Raw genomic sequence first — 14,835 nt, 5'->3', positions numbered from 1 at the left:
GACAAACATTCAATAATTGTGTAATTCCTTACATATGTATTGTTTAATTTTATATACAACCTTAATTATAAGTAATGCATGATGCCTTTAACAAATATGATTCCATTGGAAATGGACGTAATATTATACTACCATAGTTCATATAGATTCAATTAATCCAATGCTTAAACTTGATTAATTAAGGTTGTCCATATTAGAGAATTTAAATTTATGTTTCTAATCTCTATCCCTATCATTAGTTGTGTATGTCTTATATGCCACATTGCCGCAATAGGCTCCAGTCAAGATTCATCCTATCCTAGCGAAAGAGATATCCTAACTTCTTTTTCTTAATTTTTTCATTTTCCTTTAATGTACTGTCCTGATAAGACTATAACAAAAAATGCATGAGCTGCAAATAAAGTTCCTTTTGCATCTACTTGGATTTTGTTTTGAGATTTAGTTGATGTATAGCTCATTCAAATTATACCTTAAGGCGATACGGAGTATTCTGATAATAAATTTCATTGGGGTGTTCAGGGCCTGCTCTCATTGATTGAAATGAGCTGAACTGAACTTATTAGAGCTAAACTAAACTGAACCGAAGTGAATTGAACTGAAATGAATATTTTATAAGAGAATGAAATTAGGAGCTGAACTGAAATGAACTCAACAGAACTTATTAGAGCTGAACTGAAAATAATCGTATGAGAACAGACCCTCAGTCTAAGTTTAACATGAAAAGAATAAGGATGGGTTGCATTTCTTACAAGTAATCCGTTAAATGTTTTGTGCAACTTTGGGGTATTATTTGTGATGTATAAAAATATTCTAAAGTTGCACGAAATATTTATTTAATGGAAGTAATATATTAATGTGGTTGGCTTGAAATTGATGAGAGGCTATGAACCTAGTTCATACGTGAACACAAACACTTTAGCTCTAAGGGACGCACTAAGCCATATCCTTTAATTTTTTGGATATGCATGTAACATGCCATCAAATCTATACAAACAGTGAAACAACAACCAAAGAATTCACAACAGTAAAGTGGTTTTATATTGATATGAAAAGTGAGTGTCAGTGACCAATATGTTCAATAGAAAGTGATGGATCAAATTTCTCGAGCCTTCAAAATATCTTTTTTTTCAACAACATACTATGAGTTTTCACCTGTTTGGGTTTTAAATCCTTTATCATTGCATGCTTACAAGAAATTTTGCTTCCTTTTCCTTGCATTTGTGTGTACATGTATAGGAGTAAAGTTAGCTCTCTATAATAATTGTGAAATTTTATCTCCATCTTGAAAATAATAGAGAGTAATGTCACTGGCTCACTATCGATAAAGTTTTTCATTTTGTAAAATAAATTATATTTGTTCAAACTTCAAATTAACATGAGTGTTAGTATATCTTCAACGCTTTACTCCATGGCCATTCATTTGGTTGTCACATTAATAATTCGAATAATTATTGACACTAATACTGTCAATTCATATATAATGAGATTATAAACCAACGTATAGTACAGTACTAATTATATTTGACTTACAAGTAATGGCTGGGGTCTAACATCCTTCGAAAATCCGTTCTCTTATGATATCATTCAACGTAAAATCATTAATAATTTAAGAAAATTACAGTAAACAAAATAGTCCATTCAAAATCTTTCAAATGACGTTGACACCATCAAAATGTAATTAACAGTTGTAATGTGGAGATTAAGGAAAAAAGGGTTAATAACAACTGCAGATGAGATGACTTGAAATTGCACGAATTAATGAGTTAATCGTGTTTAGTCTTTTGGATTACAGCTAATTAAGATTTCCTGTAATTAAATTAAAATTGTTGAAAGAGAAAGGTCAAGATTGAAGAATAATTCGCGGGTTCAAAGAGAAAAAATAAATAAATAAGTGGGCCCCTAAGCCCAAAGCGCGTGAAGTGGGCCCAAATATTTGGGTTTTTTCTTGTGAAAGTTTATGCAGATTGTGAGCTAAAAGAGCCCACAATTTTTTGGCTTCCAACGGTTTTTGATCTTTCTTACTACTCCATGTCACGGCGCTTCTTACGCTTCTTATTATTTTTATTCCTCTAGGAATTTTTTTTTTTTTTTTTTTTTTTGAACACTATTCCTCTAGGAATTTGACACTAGATTAATAAGACAAAAATAAATAAATGTTCAATGTGATAGTTACAAAGAATTTGATATACAATAAGCATCAATTTCTCTATGATAGAATTGAATTTTAATTACTCACTTTGTTCTTATTCTATTGGAGTATTTATTTGTTAAACTTTTGGAAACGAAGAGAGTATGAATTTGATGACTTTACTCCTTAGCTATTGTTGAAATTGGTTAAAATAAGTAAATAACGAGTTTTTTTTTTTTTTTTTTAAAACTTTTTTGTTAAGGACCATTTGAAAATGTCAGTTAATTCTTAGTAAAATGTCTTATTGCCCTAAACAAATGGATTAAAAAAATCTCTAGAAAGTATAAGAAAAAGGGAGGTCACTCTCAGTTACATAATATTTGGCTTATGTAGACCATGTGCTTCTGCAATATACTTCCATAGTTCCATTACTCTCTTAAATAATGGTGTAATCTTTTTGTGATTTCACAAAGTCTTTGTTTTCTTGGTTATTTTATTTATGAGGATGAGACCATCAGAAAACGACCGGAATATACTAACGACACTCTATACGCTTCGTTCATTATTTGTCCTTTCAGTCTATCCTAAGTTAACAGTTACATTATTCTAATCCAATCGAGCTTAAAAACTTAAGTATATGATTTCTGTATATAGTTTTCGACTCATTTTAAAATTAGACCCGACTTGAAAATTGGAGAAAATATTTGTCCTTAAGCATCATTGTTGGGGTTTAAAGCCCACATTAGCCCAAATTGATTTGATCCCTACTAAAAAGTAAAAACCCAATATATATTAATAATTACAATGCATTTTGTGTGTGGTTGAGCATACTATGTGGTCACTTGTAAACAAATAAGGTAACCTTTACTTCGTATAACACTAACCGGTGACAAAGAAACTTTTATAGCACTAACAAAGTAATCTAATAATGACTGACCACATATAAGAATTTGTGACGTTATAATGCTTTTGAAAGTGATATACGGAGTACATTTTCGTAATGTATGAATGGTAAAATAAAAGTTTGATAAGTGGATTATAATGCATGAAGCTGGCTGCTTACGCGGTTTCGTTTATGATTATTAATTTACAGTTAATTGCTGCTTGACCTAACGACTTACTTAGTTACTTTAGTCGCATTCCGCAGTATATGGGATTTGGTTTTTCTAGTTGTAAACAGTTAGCCCTATTAGTGGCTATTACTACTAGACCACCGTGAAAGTACGTAACCAAAATGGTCTATTAGTCTTCACTTCTCAAAACATGTTTTTTTCGGTAATGTATTTTGTCGTACTGTACATTTGTACTAAATAGCTCTTTATTTGAAAATTAGACATAGTCATTGGGCGGGTCGAGTCAGAGTCGGTTGCGGATCTGGTCAAAGAGGGTCACATTTTATAGGGTTAATATTGGGTCGGATCAATACGGTGCGCGAGTCAATAGCAGGTCGATAATGGGCGGACCTATAAAATATCAATTAAAAAAAATATTTGACAAAGCCATTATTAAGGGCCTGTTCATATTTACTTAATTTCAGTTTAGTTTAGTTCAGCTCAGCTCCAATCAGTTCAAATCAGCTCCTAATTTCCCTCTCTCATAAAATATTCATTTCAGCTCAGTTCAGTTCAGCTTAGGGATGTCAGTGGGGCGGGTCAAGTAGGAGACCCGCCCCATCCCCGCCCCAATGGGGCGGGGATGGGTCTCGGTTTGGCGGGTGGTGGGGCGGGGATGGGGATGAAAACGATACCCGCCATGGGTGATGGGGCGGGGGTGGATTTTAAGTTGTACCCGCCTCATCCCCGCCCCGCCCCACCCGCCCAAATTCGTACCCGCCCCATCCCCACCTCATACCCACATCTATATACTTTAATATTATTTTATAAAATAATTTCGTGAAATAAATATTAATTATAATATTTTGTACTACACTTATATTATCAACAAAAATGTGTGTGATATTAAGAATTTTTTTTTAATATTATATTCCGTATTAATTATGTAGGATTGTGTATTTGAGACACGGAAATTTGGTGGGTCTTGGGTGGGGATTAGGCGGGTATTTGGTGGGGATTAGGCGGGGATGGATATCCAAGTGGGGGGTGGGGCGGGGATAGTTTTGGAGTTGTACTCGCCGGGGCGGGGATGGGGATGAATATTAGACCCGCCGCGGGGATTGGGATGGAGATGGGGATGAAAATGTTAGGTGGGGATGGGGATGGGAAGGCCAACATCCGCCCCGCCCCATTGACATCCCTAGTTCAGCTCCAATCTATTCAGTTCAGTTCAGTTCAGCTCAGCTCCAATCAGTCCAGTTCAGCAAATGTGAACAGACCCTAAATATATATGAACATATATTTATCTATGTAATTATTTTTACATCTTTATCAATTAAATTGGAAAAACATTTTGGCCCTATATTGACCCTGTCCATTAAATTCCCTGTCCAATAAAAGCCTTTTAAACTTGGCCCTGACTTATTATCATTGGGCTACCCTACCCAATAACCACCTCTACCGACAATATACACAATTATTTAATTTCAATGTCTTTGTCACTTCGGAATACCAATGTGTTAGTTTTACAATCCCTTTACTCCACCGAGTCTATTCCGTTAGCTGGTATACACGATTTATCACTTTGGAGGCTTTTGATCATAGTTTTCAGTCAATTTAGCCATATAGTTAGCTCATAACGCGCATATGATTAATTATTTTATGACAACGCCAATAACCACATAATATGTATAGAGTTTGGAGTCATCGTGAGTCAAGCATATGTTTCAATTGCCCAATGATTTTCCCGTCTAGCAACTAAAACGAGGGCCAAGGGAGTGATGAAAATCTAGCAAAAATTATCTATAAATTAAAATTGATAGTATCGGTTAAAAGAAATGGGGTGTGTTAATTACCTTCCTCTCATACCAAACACTTGACAATGAGAATGATTACTCTTAATTGATTTTATCCCTGATGACTAACGTGCTATTATAATGTACTCCGTAACTAGAAGTAACCCATCTATCTTATTTGGTGGACATAGGGTGGCACCATCTTCATATGTGATTTTTTTACTCCCATTACTTACTACTCTTAAGTATTAAGGCATGTTCTGATTGACTGAACTGAAATGAATATTTTATGAGAGGAAAATATTAGAAACTGAACTGAATTGAACTTAAGCTAAAGAGAACAGACCCTTAAGCATTAACCAATGTAACTAAAAATCTTATTATGAAGTACACCATTTAGTTTCAGACATATGTCATGTATAAAATCAATTTTATTTTCACTATCTGTCAGAAAATAATCTGTTGTAATAGAGTAGTAGGCTAGTAGCATAAGTTCATTGTTTGTTTTCTCTTAATAATTTTGTAATAAAACAACTGTCTTTTGTTGTCACACGTAGAAAAAAAAAACTACTAATCCCGCGTTGTGGGCGCTAGAACGACGTTAGTTATCAAAGATGAACTCATGAGCAGTCACACACACTATAACAACTGGGCATGCAATTGGTTTATACGACTAAATTCCAAGTACATGAAAGTTATTTTCAAACTACACAATCTATTTGCAATTTACGCTATTAGATTTGCTTAGCTAAGCTTAATCTAATCACATTATTTATCTTACACACTTCCCCCCTTGCCCATTTCACTCTTCCATCCTTTAATTATTTGTATTTTTTTCAATATAAGACATCGATCTTGTTAGTTGTATCATCGCATCTATAATTTGTCTTTTATTTAATTTTTTTAGTTAAATATAATGGTAAGATAAGCATAGAATATCACCTCTAATTGTCTTATTTTTATACCGAATTAATTAAATTATACATATAAGAGGATGATTTCGATGATAGTTCCAATGCCCTCGGATTCTCCATGGACTTGAATTCTTGTTCATCATCCAAACTTTGTGTATAGTACAAACACTGTCTCCAAGGCAAAGCTAATTATTGCTAAAATTTCTGCCACGTATGAGTTAGTCATTACCCACATATATGATAAATTAGGGTTTGTTTTATTCACCTTATTTTCACTTATTTCAGGTTTAATAAGTTCAGTTCATGAATAGATAAGTTCAAAGTAGTTCAATTTAGGGAAAATAAGTTATGATTAAGGTTGACCAACTTCAAATTACAACTAAAATAAGGGTCTGTTCTCATTGACTGAACTCAGCTAAACTGAACTGAACTGAAATGAATATTTTATAAGAGAAGGAAATTAGGAGCTGAGCTGAACTGAACTGAACTGAATTTCAACGTAAGAGATCAGACCCTAAGTTTTAATAAGTTAAGTTAAGTTAAGATAAGTGAAAAATCAGGTTGATATAACACACTCTTATTGTGTAAGGCAAAGTATATTGCTAAATTATGGTGTAGCTACTATTTTCACTTTGAAGATACCTCCAACGGCAACTAGTAGAGAGTTTGTTCTGTACACCTAACTGTACCGTACATCCGGGTGTTTGTTTACTTGTGTTTGGATCTAAAGTCCATTAAAACCACAAGTCAGAAATTATTTGGTGGAAACAATTATGTAGAAAACAGACTATAATCGCCATTAGCCAACTTGGAGGAAGGCCAAACTCACCAACTAAGTTTCTGTAGAATGTTAGAACGTGGGCTTTTGGTGACAAAAAGGGGCTTGTTGGACATGAGCCCAATTGGTCTCATTTAGTTAGTACGTATATTGACTAGTGACTATATTTTGTGTTACGCCAGGCTTATATGGTTATTACCATATAAATTGGGCCACTCTCATTTGCCAGTGAGCCAAACTAACACCATTTCATTTGGATATTACTCTCCGCTCACTTATTCCTATATGTTTGCCCCATTGCAATTACTACGTATATGGGTCAAATATTAAAACTTAGGCTATAAATTTTTGTTAATTTATAAATAATATTCCGGAATATATTAATCTAATTTTTTTTTTCTTTTATAGATTCATCTCATATTATATTTTATTAATATAAATTTTTTTTGAATTTGTACGCACAGGGAAATGAGGTTTGGCTGGATATGGAGTATCAAGTAATTTTCATAGCAGTTTAACTTTAACATACTACAACTTACTATTAAAAACAACTCCATAGCAACTAAAGGGCCTATTAAGTAGGCCGCTGAATACGAATGCTCCCCTTCTTTTCTCCTCGTGTTTCATACTGCTTTTATCTTCATTAATGAAGAAAAAGCAAAAAGCCCACAAGGTGAATTTTCTTCTTGATCAAAATTAGTCGGTTCAAGCAGGGGTCCCCTGATAACTGGTCAATGAACCCGAGATACAGTCGATGAAAATATTTGTATATACCTCGATGTAAAGTACGTCCAAATTTATCTTTTGCTAATTCAATAATATTAAATAAGCAAAAAACTACTTTTGAGTGCACCTACATTTATGTGCACCCAGGTTTATATAAAAAGTTACTTCGTATGTGATATTGATGATTATTTTGAATACATATTAAGGGTATGCTCTCATTTACTGAAGTGAGCTGAACTGAACTGATTGAAGCTGAAATGAACTGAATATCTTATGAGAGAAGGAAATTAATAACTGAACTGAACTGATTAGAGCTAAAGTGAGCTGAACTGAATATTTTATAAGAGATGAAATTAGAAACTGAACTGAGTTGAATTGAACTGAACTGAACTGAAAATAAGCTGAAGTCGCCCGAAGAGTATAGGCCCTAATCCATTAAGGATGGGGTGAAACATTATTTGATAATGGCAATATATACTCCGTATTAGGCAACTTTTTTGTTATCATTAAGTGTAGTGGGTTACTTCACCCGTTATAACTTTGTACGTGGCCAAACTTATTCTCCTCCGATATAAGCATAACTAAGCCAAATGAAAATTAAATGATATCAGAGTCGAATAGGATCTTGAGTATCCTCACAATTAAATTATACAACGAAGAGTAGTTGTGATATGCAAATTAAGCAATGATTGCAAAATATATTGTAATGATTAAATACATAAACAAGTCATGGAAGAAGCAATAAATAAAGAGAATCGAGAGTCTTTGGTTGGTGGTAATATACATATACACTATACAGTTAGTTGGTGCTATAATACTTGGTTTAAGGGATGGTTGGGAAGAGAGTTGGAGAAGTGATTCAAACATAAATTAAAAAAGAATTAGGTTAGCAAATTATAACATTATATTTCTTGTTGAGACTTCACAGAATCTAACCAGGCCACATGGTAGGGTAGATCATTTGGAAATTTCTTTGCTCTTTTAAATTTTGTTCAGACCTTCTAAATTTTGTCCCCCTTTTATTTTTAAGGATTTACTGTATATAATTTTTTGGTATGAGGTGTCCATAATTCCAAAAGTATTTTTATCCATGTTATAAGGACCTTTAAAAGTTTGAAATTTCTGTTTCAAACTCAAACTAGTCCTATGTATGTATACATGTTTATAATAATAATAATAATAATAATAATAATAATAATAATATTTTAAAAAAAAGTTGTATGAGTAACGTATGGAAAGATGGAAAATTGACTTGTTTTTTGTTTTTTTTTTCAATTTAATTAATAATTATTGTCCGAAATTGTAGATTGATTGATTATCTATTGTTTTTAGTTATTGACCGAGTATATGTGAATAGCAAGGTAAATAATAAAAAATTTAAAGCAAGAATAAAATCACCCATCAAGAAAGAAAATCTAGAGATCTTTAAATAGTTGGCTTAAAATTTTCAATACAAGTATGAATTTTCTAAATTATTAGAGATGTTCTAAGTAGGAATAAAACTCACTAAAAACACTCTTAAGTGGCACTTGTGTTTTGAGAGGCCTAGCAATGGCTTGGAATAAATGATACAAAGTTATAAACAAGTCTAGCTCACTTAAAATTCAAAGGTGGTTGTGAAGTTTTAACTGTTTTTTCCTTTTATGAGACATCGAGAAAACATCTTTACACGTTGCATCTACATACAACATCCGCCACTGCTCATTGAGAATAGTTTACGATCAAAAATAGAAATCTAAGAGGTTGATGTTTAACTGCAAATTTGAATGACAAATCTCTTATACGAGTAGAGAATTTTCAACAAAAAGTAAATCCAAAGAGTCTGAATCAGTCAACTACCTATCAATCTAAAATCCTCTTACTAATTTGGGTTGACTTTTACCAAGACTGGTTGACATGTCATCTTCAGGTACAGCATGTGGCATACCATAGATTATAATTGAGCATGCATGTTATAATTCTTTCTTTAATGAAAGAACAGATAGAAAATTACAAACTTTTAGCAGCATCTTTACGCCATTGAACATAAAACGTTTACGGCATAGAAGCTAAGACTAGTATGATCCAAGCGTCATATGTTGTGAATGACTTTGTTAATTACTAGTATAATTAGAGAGAGGGTAGAAAAGTTGCTTACAATAATTATTTAATATTGGTACATTGTACTTCTTGACTTCAAATACTTTATGCAAGAAGTCTTTGTCATTTAAGTAGAGGTGATAAAAAAAAAATTCAAGTCAGATTGGGCCTTAACATCATAACTCTCATGTCAAATCGGTTCATTTAAAAGTTGTCTAAGCGAGCCTATTGGATTTTATCAGGTCGGATTAGGTTCTTAACTGAAAAAGGTGTATTTAGGGCCTGTTCTCTTCAACTTAATTTCAGTTCAGTTCAGTTAGCTCCAATCAGTTCAGTTCAGCTCCTAATTTTTTTCTCATAAAATTCATTTCAACACTATTCAGTTCAGTTCAGTAAATAAGAACAAGCCCTTAGACTTGCCCAAACTTGTCCATTTTTCGGCTTGATCGAGCCGGGCTAGTAGGTTGAGCCGTATTTGATCACCTCTACAATAAATCAACATTAACTTAAGTTGTTAAGACCTAGTTCAAAATAATATTAAAGCAAAAAACAATTAGGCACTTACAAATTTTGAAGCAATAATTAACTTGAATAAACCCAAAATTGATATCTCATACGGTATAGTAAAATCTTAAGCAATCAATTAATTACGGAGTAAGTGACAACTTCTATTGTATGTTGGATATAAGTTACGGAGTATAACTTTTACTGTATTTTGGATATATTCATATGTATCTGCGTTAATTGAAATCGCTTTTAAGTTGAAAATGAAAAGAAAGAAAAAGTGCATAATGAAGGTGACACGACATAACTTAACCACATTTCTCAACAAATCTGCAACAAGGAATGGCCTGGCTATATTACATACAGTAGCATGCAACAACTTTGGCAAAATGATTTACAGCTATATTACATAAGAGAGTGACCCAAACCATCTTTTATTTATGTTATTATTATCTTTATTTTTTTTTAATAAATTGAACATAGTTGGGATAGGAAAGCTAAGCTAGTGATAATATAAGGGGACATTACGAAAGCAGGAAGACAATTAGCATGGTTGAGAACAGTACATAAGCTTTAGCAATGTCTATTATCAATTACTCCACTACAACAAATTCAATTGGATAGCTTTATTCCCCTCACCACCACCCCTAGACTCTAATTGGACAGCAAATTGTTTTTCTTCTAATTGATACACAAATATAATAAGGATGTATTGATATCAACAAATAGGGTTGTTCATTTGTCCAAGACCGGACCGGACCAGACCTACCCAAACCGAAAATTAAAATTTTAAGAATTGAATATTGGACCAATTAAGCTCGGACCAAACCCAGCCTGGATCGAAAGAATTTGTCCAAACGACCTTGGTCAGACTACTTTGGACCGATTTAATAATTTTTTAAAAAAGAAAAAACTAAATTTTTAATAGTTTTATGAAAAAGTCGGAAAAAAGTAAAGGAAATATCATATTTTAACGTCTTTTTGTATGTATAGGTATAGTACAGTACAAAAAAGCTCATAAAATTAAAGTTTTCTAATCTTATCAAGGATAATCTTAACCATTATTTAAGATTTCACGTATAATTTTAAGCAAAAAACTAGTCCATTTTTATAGAGTTTTGGACCAAACCGAAGTCCGACAAAATAAATTTCTAGATCCGAAGACTGAATCGATAAATTCGGTTTGGTCTGATCCGGGTTCGATCCGGACCGATTTATGAACACCCATATCAATAAAGATTACATCCGTTACATATTATTTGCAACGATTAGATATTTTTTCTCTCTATTTTATGTTAAATCTTTGCAAATAATATGTAACGGAGGTAGTAATATCTTGATATTTTGAACCGGAGTTTTGTTGAATTGGAATTTAATTTGGAAAAAAGAGTTGTTTTACTTGTTGTAATCTACCTTAAAATATATGCCATTGAACAAACACTAGATATACATCATTCCTTTTGTTACTACAAACATAATTAATTAATATACATCATCTCCAAACAACAAAAACTCCGAATCTAACCAAGTTTCAGTCCTATGTTACTACAAACATAGTTAATTAATTTTTTAAGTTCTCTATCAACATGCTTAACATTTGAACAAAGTAGTTAAGCGAATTATGTGTTCCATTAAAACTCTAATACAACTTTTAATCATGCACTTTAAAAACATTACTATCAGTGGTCATAATGTTCATGAAGCTGAATGTCAAAGATTACTAATTAAGGGTCAAATAAGACATGGTCAAAGTTGATTTTTCCCTCGATTAAATTGGCTATATGAAGCTGAAAATGGATAGGTACCACACTACCACGTGCCGTATGTGGTCTGGAGAGGATGTTATTTTTTGCAATTTATATGTATCATGCAATTGCTGAGATCATTAAATATTTTCATTTATTATATGATAAAATACAACTGGTGTGAGCTAATATTCATATATTTATATTCCTTTGAATTGCCAAAGTTGTCCCATCTTAAAATAATATGCTCAATTCGTCATGCTTTAATTAGTGTTTTAATTTATGTTTGAATAATGTCTTCTTTAATGTAATTGTATCAGATGACTAGCTATTTTCTTCTATTAGTCCCACATATATATATATATATATATATATATATATATATATATATATATATATATATATATACGTTGTCAATTTTATCAGGGTATGCACCCGTCAATTTGCCTTATTTCTTTGATAAAGGCAGACATGGTTGCTTGTTTTTAAGGTGTTTCTATTATTAAAAAATAAAAAGTGTTTGGTTGTTATGCACAATATATTAATACGACATGCATGCTTTCATTTTTTTTTTTTTTTTTTTGCATGTAAAAGTGTAAATTGTGGTGCTTTATAACTCATTTCCGCAAAAGGTATATACTTATGTTTTTTATTTGCAATTTCCTAAGAACAACTTGAGTTGAATTTTGTTCAACTTTGGTTGAATCTTTTTAATAGAAAAATATTTATTATTGACCCCTTAAAACTCACGTTTTACATTCTACCCCGTAGTTATATACTTATAACATCTTAATACAATCATATATTAGCGATGTATGTGTTCCATTACTCTCATAGTTTCATAGAGTACTAACCAAGAGCCAACACATATTGAACATCAACACAAGTCCATATATTGGTTAATGTCTTAATGATCATCGTCAAGACTTCGTACAACTAATTGTTTTGAAACCTCGTACAACTAACTTACTCGTAATTGATTAGTTATACAGTACAATCTACAATATACAAGTACGGAGTATATATTTTGAAAATTATGTTAATTAACATTGTAAGCCCCTTTTTTCAGTTTAAATCTTTTAGCTATGTATAATATATTAATATCAGTAATTATATTGAAATTTAAGTACTCTATACAACTTACGGAGTAAAACATTTTATAAAAGCATTGTTTAATTTAAAAGATGTTAAACTAAGATCAGATAGGATTACAAAATCAAAATTTATGTATATATATGCACTCAAAATTAGATAGATATATTGCATATATATATACAGTCAACAAGAATATAATCTAGTTTTTAGAATCACAAATTATTAAATAAAACGGATGTTCAGTAAATTACTGAAAATCCGTTATAAAGTGACAATAAAACGTGCAAAAGTTACACTAAAACGCACAAAAGTTACCCTGACATATATAAGAGTTATTTATGGTTCATTCATAAATTTGATAAAAGTGACACTAAATTTGACAAAAGTAACACTAAATCTGACAAAAGTGTACCCGATGTACAGTAAATTACTGAAAACCGGGTGTATACAAAAGTATTCCTTTTAGAATTATAGAGTACATATGTCAATATGTGTAACCTTGTTATTTATTTCAGTGCACCTTAAGTGGCACATTGATACTTCCTCCGTGTTTTAATAAATGTTACAGTTTAACCGGTACATAATTTTAGGCAATTTAATTGATTTAAATAAAAAAAGAAAAAAAGAAGTAAGTGCAGTAGTTGACCATACTCCTACAATAAACAGTGAAAAAACTATTCGATGCATCAACATCATTCTCCGTTGTTTCATAATCGTGGATATCTATCTGCTTCACTGAATAAATAATCGGCAGATTGCAATTGTACCGTGCCCCTTTTGCCAAAGCCGGTGGGTGATATTTCCACTTTGCTTTTTATTGTTTTCCAGGTGTTCTTTTCAATTTTCTTAAACTATTTTTTCATAGCTTTATAAATTCTAGTAGTCTTAGAACTTGTTCTCTTCAACTTATTTCATATACTTATTACTTAATCCTTAATAAATTCAGATCAGATCAGGAAGATTCAGATTAGACCAGATCAGAACTTTTGATTACTATTTACTTATCACGAAATATCGTTAATTGCATATTAAAAAATCACAAATTTTTGTATGCGGCTGGCCACATGGTGCGGCAGGGGTTACTTGTATGGTGTTATTATAGGTGTTACTTGTATTTTAGGGTTACTTGTATGGGTGTTACTGGTTTTGTCAGGGATTACTTGTAGGTATTACCTGTATTCTGGGGTTACTTGTATGGGTGTTAGTGTGTTACTGGTTTTGGTCAGTTGTTGTTACTTGTATTCTGGGGTTACTTGTATGAGTGTTTCTGATTTTGGTCAGTGGTTACTTGTAGGGAGTTATTGGTTTGGTACGAGGTTTTGGTCTGGGGTTACTTGTAGGTGTTACTCAACCCATTCAAGTAATCCATACAAGTAACCCCGGAATACAAGTAACCAATACAAGTAACCCAAGAATACAAGTAACTCCAGAAACAAGTAATCCAGAATACAAGTAACCCTGCCACACCATGTGGTCTGCCGCACTGAAAAAGCTCTGTTAAAAAATTTAATAAAAATTGCAATTTAAAAAGTTCATAATTAGACAAATCTAACAAGATTCATTTTGATAATATTTTTCTTTATAAATTAGTATTAAAATGCGGTCAAAGTTTAGTCAAATTGTAAAATCAGATCAGACCAGACCAGATCAAAAAAATTCAGATCAGATCTTAAAAAATTCAGACCAGACCTTAAAATTTTTCAAATGTAAGGAATATACAATGAATTGAGAAAAGCGTTATACTTCGTATTCTAATGCATGCAATTTATGCATCGTGTTCATTTTCTAATTAAGGTCAAAATTTAGATATACAAAGTCAAAAGTAACTTTGCTAGCACAATTACAAGTTTACAACTAGCTAAGGTTTTCAAATTGTAGGTTGATTTATGTCAATAAAAGGCATACTTGTCGGCTAAATCCTTTGCTATAGTATAAGAGTTTGTATTTTAAAATACAAATTAAATTATTACTGTATTTACACTATTTAGGAATTTGTTAATTGGGATGGTCCTTGAAAA

This window comes from Chenopodium album, chromosome 19, assembly GCF_948465745.1.
Source record: "Chenopodium album chromosome 19, dcCheAlbu1.1, whole genome shotgun sequence".
NCBI classification, from domain to species: Eukaryota; Viridiplantae; Streptophyta; class Magnoliopsida; order Caryophyllales; family Amaranthaceae; genus Chenopodium; species Chenopodium album.
Note: the sequence above shows the minus strand (reverse complement) of the source record.